The sequence below is a fragment of the Ambystoma mexicanum genome (assembly GCF_040938575.1).
Source record: "Ambystoma mexicanum isolate Mex_15411 chromosome 12 unlocalized genomic scaffold, UKY_AmexF1_1 Mex_chr12_unloc.2, whole genome shotgun sequence".
In the NCBI taxonomy this organism is placed as follows: domain Eukaryota; kingdom Metazoa; phylum Chordata; class Amphibia; order Caudata; family Ambystomatidae; genus Ambystoma; species Ambystoma mexicanum.
The window spans coordinates 6883590-6897651 of NW_027182323.1; the positions used below are offsets into that span (position 1 = coordinate 6883590).

General features: G+C 46.9%; 2 non-coding genes across 2 annotated transcripts; both read left to right on the forward strand.

Annotated features, from left to right (window-relative positions):
• The first annotated feature begins 6224 nt into the window (after nucleotides 1–6224).
• On the forward strand, nucleotides 6225–6297 carry TRNAV-AAC (transfer RNA valine (anticodon AAC)). Its single transcript has one exon. It is a non-coding gene; the product is annotated as a tRNA-Val (tRNA).
• A 7129-nt stretch (nucleotides 6298–13426) lies between these two features.
• TRNAV-AAC (transfer RNA valine (anticodon AAC)) lies at nucleotides 13427–13499 on the forward strand. The gene has a single exon. It is a non-coding gene; the product is annotated as a tRNA-Val (tRNA).
• The last annotated feature ends 563 nt before the right edge of the window (nucleotides 13500–14062 follow it).

Here is a 14062-nt window from a genome sequence, read left to right on the forward strand (position 1 = left end):
TATCTGGCATATGCGCCATGTACCTATTCATCTATTTTACATGAACAATTATAACACTAAAAAAAGTTGAATTCGAACAACAATAGTTTTATGTCATGCATATAGATATTCTTTAATGTCCATTCAGCCTGAAAATATCGTCAATGAGTGTTTCAACCTCTTACTCACTGGTCTTCACCAGGGCGTTAGAACGTCTTCACTATACAAATTCCCAATGGTTCTTGAGATGCTTATTTCTAATCACTTCATAGGTACTTCTTCTACCTTGCATAATTCCTGTAATAGTCCTATTTGAGAAAATTCAAATGCCTTTCAGATTGAGTCCCAATTCTTGATGCCTAGAGGCTCTGCGCCTAATCTCAGACCGATTTTCCAAAGTCCAAATTTGTTTGATAACATACTCTTCCTGAGGGTTGTAACAGTGTCGATAAGCCACCCTCAAAACGGGGAGTTCCTTCTCTCCCCACTCACGTGGTTATGCAACAAACTATTTAACAGATTCTTTTTTTTTTTGCCCTATCTCAGACACATATCATGCCCCTTGGATCCCTCTACCATGAGCTGACAATGAGCCAAGAACCAGGCCAGTGTAGGGGAAATATATTGGTATTTATTTAAATTAAAAGTAATAGAAATGAGCACGAAAATGTTAAAAACCACTTTATCCGTGGCTCAACTTTTCTCAGCATAAATATATCACAAAAGTGAGTTAAAAAGACACAATCGCAATTATTCACTTTCTGTAAATTTAACTTCACAAAATAATTATATTGATTAATAATGGAGGCACTTTTGTGCGATTTTGATTTTCCTGCAGGCTTAAAAGGATAGAAGTAGGATTTCAAGATTGGTAATGATGATTTCGCACACACTTATGGTTTAAAATAAACACAGGGTGATTTATCGGTTAATTTTTCAGACCCCCCCACCACTCCCCCCGCTTTGGTCTATGTTGGGAAGTCAGACAGAAAACTTAGAATGCTTTGGGGAATTTTGGATTTCAGACTCCCCTTGCAGAAATACCTGTTTTGGGGAAGCTGGATAAAAAGGTTGGACTGATTAAAAAACAATGACACCCCTCTTCCTTAAGAAGTCGTGGTCAGCTGGACAACAAGGATTACCCAATTAATTTATAGAGTACAGTTTTCAGCACACACTGCGAAGTGATCTTTGTTAATTTCAAATTTTAATAAAATACACCTTGGAGGTGGTACTAGAGAGCCCAATCAACATGGCCGTGAGCCGAAACATCCGTACAAGATCCGGCCGCACATCAACTCTGAAGCCAACCTCAAAGTGCAGATTATGAAAATTTGAGACACTGGGCACCTCTTGGCGAGACTTGAGGTTCCTAAACCTAAACTGGGCTGAGAACGACAGAGGACACCTTTGTGTGCGCAGTAGCGCGGAGTGCAGGGAGAGGCGCCTCTGATCCTGTGACAGGGACTTCAGCTGCACCTAGCACCCCAGATGGCCTAGACTGCCTTGCGGGCAACATCAAAGCGGAATTGGCAAGAGCCTTACCCGACTCCCGGACATCGAGGGAGCCAGCAGGGAGGCTGCGGATCGGCTCACCACACCGGGGGAGCCCCGGGCATAACGGCTCCTCCTCTGTGTGGCATGGAGGATCGCAGCCCGTCACTCCCGGGAGGCGAAGGCGGAGCAACCAGTCCCCCAACTACTGGGGAGATCAGCATACACCAGCCAGGACACCCGAGGAACTGAGTGGTGTTTCTGAGGGCAGAACGGAACGGAGGAGAGACCCGACCACTGGGTCTTGCCACGGTAACAACCTATGGCGGCGGCTCCTGGAGCAGAGAGGCACACGCCGGAAAACCCACAGAGCCCAGAGGCCACCAGGACTCTGAGAGAGCTGGGTTGACAGATGAGAGCAAAATAGTAGAAGGAAAAAGAGGAAGAAGACTTGATGTAGTTGAGAGGAAACCAAACTGATGGAGATTATAGGGATAATAAGAGAATATCATGAGAGAATGAGAGGATAGAAGAAGGGAAGAAACAAGGAGAGTTGGAGGTGTGATACTGGGAGGAATGTAGGTGATAGTCTGACATATGCCATCTTTCATCAAAATAAATTACCTTGTGGAAATTGACTTTGACAGCATTGCATGGTGGTGATGACAAGGCATGCATATGTATTAAGAAAGGAAGCATAGGGCTGGGGGTATTGTGGACTATGGGGTGACACCCCCTATATATTAACAAAACGATGAAAGGCCACAATGTAATTTTATTGATGAAAATTAACATGGGGAAACTTATTTAGATGAAAGGATATAGACGCGAGTCTGGCATTGGTGCCAGAGTGGAATTGGTAAAGATAAAGTTGATAACAAAACAAGGATTGAGGTTGCAGTGGGAGAAAGACCCTGAGCTATGAGTGGCGTGGAACCATAGATAGAGATAGATAAAAGTGAGAGTAGGACAGCCATGAAGGTGAGAGTGAATGGGATAGTTCAAAGGGAAAGATGCAATAGGGCGGAATAGGGGATAATCAGCAGATTGGAAGGGCTAGAGGTGAGACAAGGACAGAGTTGCTAGAGGTGTATTGGAAAAGTTGCAAAAAAGAGGCATTTACGGTAGTGAGGAAATGAGAGCCAATGAGTAGAGACTAGAAAGACAGGTGGAGGGGAAAGAGATAGAGACCAGGTGAGTGAAGGGGTGAGCCTTGAGCAGATAAGGGAAGAACCAGGATACTTAAAGTGAAAGAACATGGCCTGAGTCATTGATTATGAAAATGAATTCACTTCAGAAGTCAAGTGCTTCTTTTATGGAGATTACATTTTTCAATGTAGTTACTATGGTCTCTTAACCATAGGATCATTCACAGTGAAGTCTAGGAATTCTCTCACACTTCTCTCGAACTAGGATGCCTTGTGCACCAGGGTGGATCCACCAGGGTGCATCTGTCACTGGACAGGTGGTATCTTACCTACTTGGTGGTAGTTGCCCACGTAAGTGTCTGAAGTCTGTTCTATGTGACAATTACTGGTATTGGTATTTAGGCTGGTTCTTAGCAGTTCCTGAAAACGTATTACATACTAAATTCACATATACCAACCACCATGTGGCTGGCTTATATCTGAAAACTGTCGGGACATTTTCCAGCTGACAATACATAATTCTGCACTATACAAAATAACCCGTTCTTACACGTTGTTATGGTCTGCACCATTTTCCATACATAATGTTGATCAGGTGTGTGTCGTGCAGCGCAGGCTGACTTGTCCATTGCCTCGCTCATGGCATCATCACATGCAGGCCATTGTGTTGGGCCCGGGGTGAGGGACCTCCTGCCCTGGTGCCGGCACTGCACAGTACAAAGACACGGGAGGCAGGTGTCAAACGCAACACATCTTTATTCATACACCTCCTACATGCCACTGCCTTGCCCATGCTTAGCCTTCATCAGTTCCCCTGTTACCCCCGCCCCATGCCCCAGAACCCAACTGTCAATGGGACATCCCCGCAAATTAAACAATTACCCCAAAGGGGGTGCAACATGTGCCTGGGATGGTGCGCCTCAGACCATTTCTTCAATGAGACATTGCAGTTTGTTTCTTGCTCTCTGGGGTCTCGAGTTCTCTGTCTCTCGCACCATTCTTCCTGCCGGCTCCCCAGTGTATTCCACACCAGAGGTGTCAGAGTCTTCTCGGTCTCCATGATATGAATCGTCCTCATGGTGTTCATCAGACATGTCCCCTCTTCCCCTTGCCCGCCGTGGGGTGGCTAGTGGAAACCGTTTGAAATGTGAGGAGTTGCAGGTGGTGGACCCACGGTCGCCCTGGGCCGTAACCATTGAACCCTTTCGTGCAGTAATCACTAGGAGATCATCCTTGAACATTGCCATGTGTTTGTGGGTTTGTGGCTGCTTCATCGTCACTACCTCTTCAACTTCTAGCATGCAGTCCTTGGCTTTCCTGCGAATGTCTGCATCGTCCTTTATTCTCTGCTTGGCGTTCTGGTCGTGATCTCTCATTTCACTATCCTCAGGTCGCATGGTGTCTTGGGGGCCATGCTGTGGCAGCCGGGACCGAACATTTCTCCCAAACAGGACCTCTGCTGGGCTTTTCCTGTGGAGCTGTGTGCAGTGCTCCAATAGTCCCTGAGCAGTTGATGGAAGACATGCTCGTAGGGTTGTCCAGTTTACTGGGCCACCTGTAGCACTTGTTTGAGGTTTGCCATGAAACGCTCAATCATGCCGTTTGCTTGAGGCCATAACAGCATGATCTTCTGGTGATGAAACCCCATGTATTCACTGAAGCGCTCAAAGTCTTGGCCAGCGTATGGAGATACATTATCTGTCTTCACTTTTTGGGAAATGCCATATGCTGTGAAAATGTGGTCCAGGACTCGGATGACATAGTGAGCTGCCGTGGAGACTCTCTGCGCCTCTAAATAGCTGGGGTACTTGTCCATTATGGCTAGGATGTATTTTCTCCCTTCGATGAGACCAAAGAAGTCAGCCGCCACTGCTTCCCACACCCCCTCCGGTAACGCAGACATCCGATAACGCTCTGGATGTCTGTTGGGTGTAATGAGGCAACAGGTCGGACACTCTTTCAAGACCTCCCCCAAAAGCGCATCTAGTTGGGGGAACCAGACCTTCTGTCTCAACATGTGTTTCGTAGACACTATTCCTCGGTGCCCCTCATGTGCTAGTTCCACTACTTTCCTTCGGAGTGAAGCTGGGATCACCATATTGTGTCCTTTTAGTAGTAGGTTGTCCTCAGACAAGGCCAGTTCCTCCTTCACCAGTAAAAGCCTGTCTATTTCTCTATGGACGTCTTCCGATTCAAGGCGACCTCTTTCTTTGGCCCATCTCCACCGCCCTGATCTGAGTCCTTCACTGACGATGAGGCATGCTGGATCCATCTCTTGTTTCCTGTGCGAGGGTAGCGGGGTCGATGCCCTTGGGCATGGCTTCTTGAATAAGATATCAGAAGTAGCGATTCACTACAGAAGGTTCCGGTCGGTCTCCGCTTCTCGGATGACGGGACAGAACTCACACTCACTTTCACCCTTGGAACCTATGTGAGGTACCAGCACCGTGGGGTTATGAGATGTGGGAGGGAGGGGCTTCTTCTAACAGCTGCAGCGAGGCACAAGCACCGTTGGTTCCCTGCTCCCTTCCCTCACTCACCACTGCTACTGGCAATCACTGCTGCGGACCCCCGGGCACAATCCAGCCTCCTGCATCTTCCGATACATAGGCAGGGCAACGCCCTCACTGCCACGGCCACCAGTAGTTCTCCCTCTCCTGGGCCTCCGTTGCCATGCGCTTCGCCTTCCCGGCGCTGTAGCCTCCCACGCATAGGATGTCTCTCCTTCGTTGCCACTGGGTGGACCCGGGGTGAGGGACCTTCTACCCCAGGGCCAGCACTGGGCAGTACAAAGTCACAGGAGGCAGGTGTCACACGCAACATGTTGTTATTCATACACCTCCTACCTGCAACTGCCTTGCCCGTGCTTAGCCTTGTCACTTCCCCTTTTCCCGCCGCCCCCCACCCTATCCCGCTCCGTGCCCCGGGAACCCAACTATCAACGTGAGGGCCATCATCCATTCCTAACAGAAAAGTGAGGCCTACCACTCAATTAACACATTTCGTGGGGTGTCACTTACTATGGAGTCAGTTCATAAATATGGCTAGCCCGCCCACCAGCCCATTGATTTCAGTGGACTCTCTCTGGCTAAATCTGATTTAATTTGCCAGGGCAACTCGAAGAGGTTGAGATGTATGGGTCAGGTTAATAATATACTGCAGGGTATGGTGGGTAAACGCAGATCTGGCTGGGACAAGGTATTTATCTGGGTGGGGATTTTGCAAACCCTACGTCTTTGGGCCTGTGGATATGGAAGCTACACATGCTGTCATGTTTGTGCCTGAAGCAAGAGGGGCCATTGATATTGGGTGGTGCCATGTGGTGGTTATGCATAGGGAGAAGTTTGGGGCATGGAAGGGAGCCGTGCACACATTTGGGGCAGGGGTGCATGTAACAGTTTTCCTTTGGCACCATATTTCACAAACTTCTTAGAAACTATCCTGATGGGGGTAGGATTTTGGTGAAGCTACAACACAATTATCCAACAACAGTAAGAGAAACTGAAATACAAGGAGGCTTTGAGTGCTGAAAACAGGCCAAAACATACATCACAGAAGGAGGAGTGTGAAGAGTAAGTCAAACTGTTCAGTGCTAACGTGGCAGTTTCCGTAGTGTAGTGGTTATCACGTTCGCCTAACACGCGAAAGGTCCCCGGTTCGAGACCGGGCGGAAACACTTTTTTTTTTTCCTGGCACATACCGAATTAGAACTCTGTTAATTAAAAACTGCACATACGTGCAAACATTTGTGGATGACATGCTAAAAAAGTCGGTAGCGGCAACATATGGTTAGTGCTGTGCAAGGAATCTCACATTCTGACTAGCCATGTGCATACTCTGCACTGCCACATATAGAAATTAGGGGTGTACCAGACTTTATAGACCAAAGTATGGGACAGTTTTATGAACGCCTATACAATATACAGCAAAAGGGATGATCAAATCAAATCTGGAAATATGCATTAAGTACCAGAGTGGCTGCACTCATAGATAGATTGGGAGGATCCAGATATCAGAGTTTGGGCTACCCTTAAACGTAGATTGCTATATAGAGTTGCTGCATCATGTTCACGACCTATATATACCCCTGGAAGAACTACACGATCCCTAATAAAGGCTCATGTCCATAGATAGCGGTGGTGTGCCACCTATCTAAAAGGGGTAGAAACAGTAAAGTTACAGTCCATAGATAATTATGTGAATTGACCAAAAAAAAATAAACACAAAATTACAAAACAGGCCTGCACCAATGTGACCCACACTGGGGTGGCCTTTTTTAAACCACCTTTGTGAAGCTTAAATAGGCATAGCGTACTTCTTCTAGAGGGATCACACTGGTGACTTGTTGCACTTGATAAATCATATCAAGTCTTGTCCCTTTCTTTTGTGGTATACTGTTAGTCCAAATAGAGGGACATTTTTATGAACTTTACCAATGCTCCCTTAAAATTGTATTTATCTGTTCCTTCGGAATATGGTAGCTGTAAGGGGTCGGGACAACTTGCATCCATTTGTAGCGATCAGTTTAAGATTATTTAGCAGTTTTGAAGCTTCTTCTGACATAATACTAAAGTTCACAGTATCTGGCATATGCGCCATGTACCTATTCATCTATTTTACATGAACAATTATAACACTAAAAAAAGTTGAATTCGAACAACAATAGTTTTATGTCATGCATATAGATATTCTTTAATGTCCATTCAGCGTGAAAATATCGTCAATGAGTGTTTCAACCTCTTACTCACTGGTCTTCACCAGGGCGTTAGAACGTCTTCACTATACAAATTCCCAATGGTTCTTGAGATGCTTATTTCTAATCACTTCATAGGTACTTCTTCTACCTTGCATAATTCCTGTAATAGTCCTATTTGAGAAAATTCAAATGCCTTTCAGATTGAGTCCCAATTCTTGATGCCTAGAGGCTCTGCGCCTAATCTCAGACCGATTTTCCAAAGTCCAAATTTGTTTGATAACATACTCTTCCTGAGGGTTGTAACAGTGTCGATAAGCCACCCTCAAAACGGGGAGTTCCTTCTCTCCCCACTCACGTGGTTATGCAACAAACTATTTAACAGATTCTTTTTTTTTTTGCCCTATCTCAGACACATATCATGCCCCTTGGATCCCTCTACCATGAGCTGACAATGAGCCAAGAACCAGGCCAGTGTAGGGGAAATATATTGGTATTTATTTAAATTAAAAGTAATAGAAATGAGCACGAAAATGTTAAAAACCACTTTATCCGTGGCTCAACTTTTCTCAGCATAAATATATCACAAAAGTGAGTTAAAAAGACACAATCGCAATTATTCACTTTCTGTAAATTTAACTTCACAAAATAATTATATTGATTAATAATGGAGGCACTTTTGTGCGATTTTGATTTTCCTGCAGGCTTAAAAGGATAGAAGTAGGATTTCAAGATTGGTAATGATGATTTCGCACACACTTATGATTTAAAATAAACACAGGGTGATTTATCGGTTAATTTTTCAGACCCCCCCACCACTCCCCCCGCTTTGGTCTATGTTGGGAAGTCAGACAGAAAACTTAGAATGCTTTGGGGAATTTTGGATTTCAGACTCCCCTTGCAGAAATACCTGTTTTGGGGAAGCTGGATAAAAAGGTTGGACTGATTAAAAAACAAAGACACCCCTCTTCCTTAAGAAGTCGTGGTCAGCTGGACAACAAGGATTACCCAATTAATTTATAGAGTACAGTTTTCAGCACACACTGCGAAGTGATCTTTGTTAATTTCAAATTTTAATAAAATACACCCTGGAGGTGGTACTAGAGAGCCCAATCAACATGGCCGTGAGCCGAAACATCCGTACAAGATCCGGCCGCACATCAACTCTGAAGCCAACCTCAAAGTGCAGATTATGAAAATTTGAGACACTGGGCACCTGTTGGCGAGACTTGAGGTTCCTAAACCTAAACTGGGCTGAGAACGACAGAGGACACCTTTGTGTGCGCAGTAGCGCGGAGTGCAGGGAGAGGCGCCTCTGATCCTGTGACAGGGACTTCAGCTGCACCTAGCACCCCAGATGGCCTAGACTGCCTTGCGGGCAACATCAAAGCGGAATTGGCAAGAGCCTTACCCGACTCCCGGACATCGAGGGAGCCAGCAGGGAGGCTGCGGATCGGCTCACCACACCGGGGGAGCCCCAGGCATAACGGCTCCTCCTCTGTGTGGCATGGAGGATCGCAGCCCGTCACTCCCGGGAGGCGAAGGCGGAGCAACCAGTCCCCCAACTACTGGGGAGATCAGCATACACCAGCCAGGACACCCGAGGAACTGAGTGGTGTTTCTGAGGGCAGAACGGAACGGAGGAGAGACCCGACCACTGGGTCTTGCCACGGTAACAACCTATGGCGGCGGCTCCTGGAGCAGAGAGGCACACGCCGGAAAACCCACAGAGCCCAGAGGCCACCAGGACTCTGAGAGAGCTGGGTTGACAGATGAGAGCAAAATAGTAGAAGGAAAAAGAGGAAGAAGACTTGATGTAGTTGAGAGGAAACCAAACTGATGGAGATTATAGGGATAATAAGAGAATATCATGAGAGAATGAGAGGATAGAAGAAGGGAAGAAACAAGGAGAGTTGGAGGTGTGATACTGGGAGGAATGTAGGTGATAGTCTGACATATGCCATCTTTCATCAAAATAAATTACCTTGTGGAAATTGACTTTGACAGCATTGCATGGTGGTGATGACAAGGCATGCATATGTATTAAGAAAGGCAGCATAGGGCTGGGGGTATTGTGGACTATGGGGTGACACCCCCTATATATTAACAAAACGATGAAAGGCCACAATGTAATTTTATTGATGAAAATTAACATGGGGAAACTTATTTAGATGAAAGGACATAGACGCGAGTCTGGCATTGGTGCCAGAGTGGAATTGGTAAAGATAAAGTTGATAACAAAACAAGGATTGAGGTTGCAGTGGGAGAAAGACCCTGAGCTATGAGTGGCGTGGAACCATAGATAGAGATAGATAAAAGTGAGAGTAGGACAGCCATGAAGGTGAGAGTGAATGGGATAATTCAAAGGGAAAGATGCAATAGGGCGGAATAGGGGATAATCAGCAGATTGGAAGGGCTAGAGGTGAGACAAGGACAGAGTTGCTAGAGGTGTATTGGAAAAGTTGCAAAAAAGAGGCATTTACGGTAGTGAGGAAATGAGAGCCAATGAGTAGAGACTAGAAAGACAGGTGGAGGGGAAAGAGATAGAGACCAGGTGAGTGAAGGGGGTGAGCCTTGAGCAGATAAGGGAAGAACCAGGATACTTAAAGTGAAAGAACATGGCCTGAGTCATTGATTATGAAAATGAATTCACTTCAGAAGTCAAGTGCTTCTTTTATGGAGATTACATTTTTCAATGTAGTTACTATGGTCTCTTAACCATAGGATCATTCACAGTGAAGTCTAGGAATTCTCTCACACTTCTCTCGAACTAGGATGCCTTGTGCACCAGGGTGGATCCACCAGGGTGCATCTGTCACTGGACAGGTGGTATCTTACCTACTTGGTGGTAGTTGCCCACGTAAGTGTCTGAAGTCTGTTCTATGTGACAATTACTGGTATTGGTATTTAGGCTGGTTCTTAGCAGTTCCTGAAAACGTATTACATACTAAATTCACATATACCAACCACCATGTGGCTGGCTTATATCTGAAAACTGTCGGGACATTTTCCAGCTGACAATACATAATTCTGCACTATACAAAATAACCCGTTCTTACACGTTGTTATGGTCTGCACCATTTTCCATACATAATGTTGATCAGGTGTGTGTCGTGCAGCGCAGGCTGACTTGTCCATTGCCTCGCTCATGGCATCATCACATACAGACCATTGTGTTGGGCCCGGGGTGAGGGACCTCCTGCCCTGGTGCCGGCACTGCACAGTACAAAGACACAGGAGGCAGGTGTCAAACGCAACACATCTTTATTCATACACCTCCTACATGCCACTGCCTTGCCCATGCTTAGCCTTCATCAGTTCCCCTGTTACCCCCGCCCCATGCCCCAGAACCCAACTGTCAATGGGACATCCCCGCAAATTAAACAATTACCCCAAAGGGGGTGCAACATGTGCCTGGGATGGTGCGCCTCAGACCATTTCTTCAATGAGACATTGCAGTTTGTTTCTTGCTCTTTGGGGTCTCGAGTTCTCTGTCTCTCGCACCATTCTTCCTGCCGGCTCCCCAGTGTATTCCACACCAGAGGTGTCAGAGTCTTCTCGGTCTCCATGATATGAATCGTCCTCATGGTGTTCATCAGACATGTCCCCTCTTCCCCTTGCCCGCCGTGGGGTGGCTAGTGGAAACCGTTTGAAATGTGAGGAGTTGCAGGTGGTGGACCCACGGTCGCCCTGGGCCGTAACCATTGAACCCTTTCGTGCAGTAATCACTAGGAGATCATCCTTGAACATTGCCATGTGTTTGTGGGTTTGTGGCTGCTTCATCGTCACTACCTCTTCAACTTCTAGCATGCAGTCCTTGGCTTTCCTGCGAATGTCTGCATAGTCCTTTATTCTCTGCTTGGCGTTCTGGTCGTGATCTCTCATTTCACTATCCTCAGGTCGCATGGTGTCTTGGGGGCCATGCTGTGGCAGCCGGGACCGAACATTTCTCCCAAACAGGACCTCTGCTGGGCTTTTCCTGTGGAGCTGTGTGCAGTGCTCCAATAGTCCCTGAGCAGTTGATGGAAGACATGCTCGTAGGGTTGTCCAGTTTACTGGGCCACCTGTAGCACTTGTTTGAGGTTTGCCATGAAACGCTCAATCATGCCGTTTGCTTGAGGCCATAACAGCATGATCTTCTGGTGATGAAACCCCATGTATTCACTGAAGCGCTCAAAGTCTTGGCCAGCGTATGGAGATACATTATCTGTCTTCACTTTTTGGGAAATGCCATATGCTGTGAAAATGTGGTCCAGGACTCGGATGACATAGTGAGCTGCCGTGGAGACTCTCTGCGCCTCTAAATAGCTGGGGTACTTGTCCATTATGGCTAGGATGTATTTTCTCCCTTCGATGAGACCAAAGAAGTCAGCCGCCACTGCTTCCCACACCCCCTCCGGTAACGCAGACATCCGATAACGCTCTGGATGTCTGTTGGGTGTAATGAGGCAACAGGTCGGACACTCTTTCAAGACCTCCCCCAAAAGCGCATCTAGTTGGGGGAACCAGACCTTCTGTCTCAACATGTGTTTCGTAGACACTATTCCTCGGTGCCCCTCATGTGCTAGTTCCACTACTTTCCTTCGGAGTGAAGCTGGGATCACCATATTGTGTCCTTTTAGTAGTAGGTTGTCCTCAGACAAAGCCAGTTCCTCCTTCACCAGTAAAAGCCTGTCTATTTCTCTATGGACGTCTTCCGATTCAAGGCGACCTCTTTCTTTGGCCCATCTCCACCGCCCTGATCTGAGTCCTTCACTGACGATGAGGCATGCTGGATCCATCTCTTGTTTCCTGTGCGAGGGTAGCGGGGTCGATGCCCTTGGGCATGGCTTCTTGAATAAGATATCAGAAGTAGCGATTCACTACAGAAGGTTCCGGTCGGTCTCCGCTTCTCGGATGACGGGACAGAACTCACACTCACTTTCACCCTTGGAGCCTATGTGAGGTACCAGCACCGTGGGGTTATGAGATGTGGGAGGGAGGGGCTTCTTCTAACAGCTGCAGCGAGGCACAAGCACCGTTGGTTCCCTGCTCCCTTCCCTCACTCACCACTGCTACTGGCAATCACTGCTGCGGACCCCCGGGCACAATCCAGCCTCCTGCATCTTCCGATACATAGGCAGGGCAACGCCCTCACTGCCACGGCCACCAGTAGTTCTCCCTCTCCTGGGCCTCCGTTGCCATGCGCTTCGCCTTCCCGGCGCTGTAGCCTCCCACGCATAGGATGTCTCTCCTTCGTTGCCACTGGGTGGACCCGGGGTGAGGGACCTTCTACCCCAGGGCCAGCACTGGGCAGTACAAAGACACAGGAGGCAGGTGTCACACGCAACATGTTGTTATTCATACACCTCCTACCTGCAACTGCCTTGCCCGTGCTTAGCCTTGTCACTTCCCCTTTTCCCGCCGCCCCCCACCCTATCCCGCTCCGTGCCCCGGGAACCCAACTATCAACGTGAGGGCCATCATCCATTCCTAACAGAAAAGTGAGGCCTACCACTCAATTAACACATTTCGTGGGGTGTCACTTACTATGGAGTCAGTTCATAAATATGGCTAGCCCGCCCACCAGCCCATTGATTTCAGTGGACTCTCTCTGGCTAAATCTGATTTAATTTGCCAGGGCAACTCGAAGAGGTTGAGATGTATGGGTCAGGTTAATAATATACTGCAGGGTATGGTGGGTAAACGCAGATCTGGCTGGGACAAGGTATTTATCTGGGTGGGGATTTTGCAAACCCTACGTCTTTGGGCCTGTGGATATGGAAGCTACACATGCTGTCATGTTTGTGCCTGAAGCAAGAGGGGCCATTGATATTGGGTGGTGCCATGTGGTGGTTATGCATAGGGAGAAGTTTGGGGCATGGAAGGGAGCCGTGCACACATTTGGGGCAGGGGTGCATGTAACAGTTTTCCTTTGGCACCATATTTCACAAACTTCTTAGAAACTATCCTGATGGGGGTAGGATTTTGGTGAAGCTACAACACAATTATCCAACAACAGTAAGAGAAACTGAAATACAAGGAGGCTTTGAGTGCTGAAAACAGGCCAAAACATACATCACAGAAGGAGGAGTGTGAAGAGTAAGTCAAACTGTTCAGTGCTAACATGGCAGTTTCCGTAGTGTAGTGGTTATCACGTTCGCCTAACACGCGAAAGGTCCCCGGTTCGAGACCGGGCGGAAACACTTTTTTTTTTTCCTGGCACATACCGAATTAGAACTCTGTTAATTAAAAACTGCACATACGTGCAAACATTTGTGGATGACATGCTAAAAAAGTCGGTAGCGGCAACATATGCTTAGTGCTGTGCAAGGAATCTCACATTCTGACTAGCCATGTGCATACTCTGCACTGCCACATATAGAAATTAGGGGTGTACCAGACTTTATAGACCAAAGTATGGGACAGTTTTATGAACGCCTATACAATATACAGCAAAAGGGATGATCAAATCAAAACTGGAAATATGCATTAAGTACCAGAGTGGCTGCACTCATAGATAGATTGGGAGGATCCAGATATCAGAGTTTGGGCTACCCTTAAACGTAGATTGCTATATAGAGTTGCTGCATCATGTTCACGACCTATATATACCCCTGGAAGAACTACACGATCCCTAATAAAGGCTCATGTCCATAGATAGCGGTGGTGTGCCACCTATCTAAAAGGGGTAGAAACAGTAAAGTTACAGTCCATAGATAATTATGTGAATTGACCAAAAAAAAATAAACACAAAATTACAAAACAG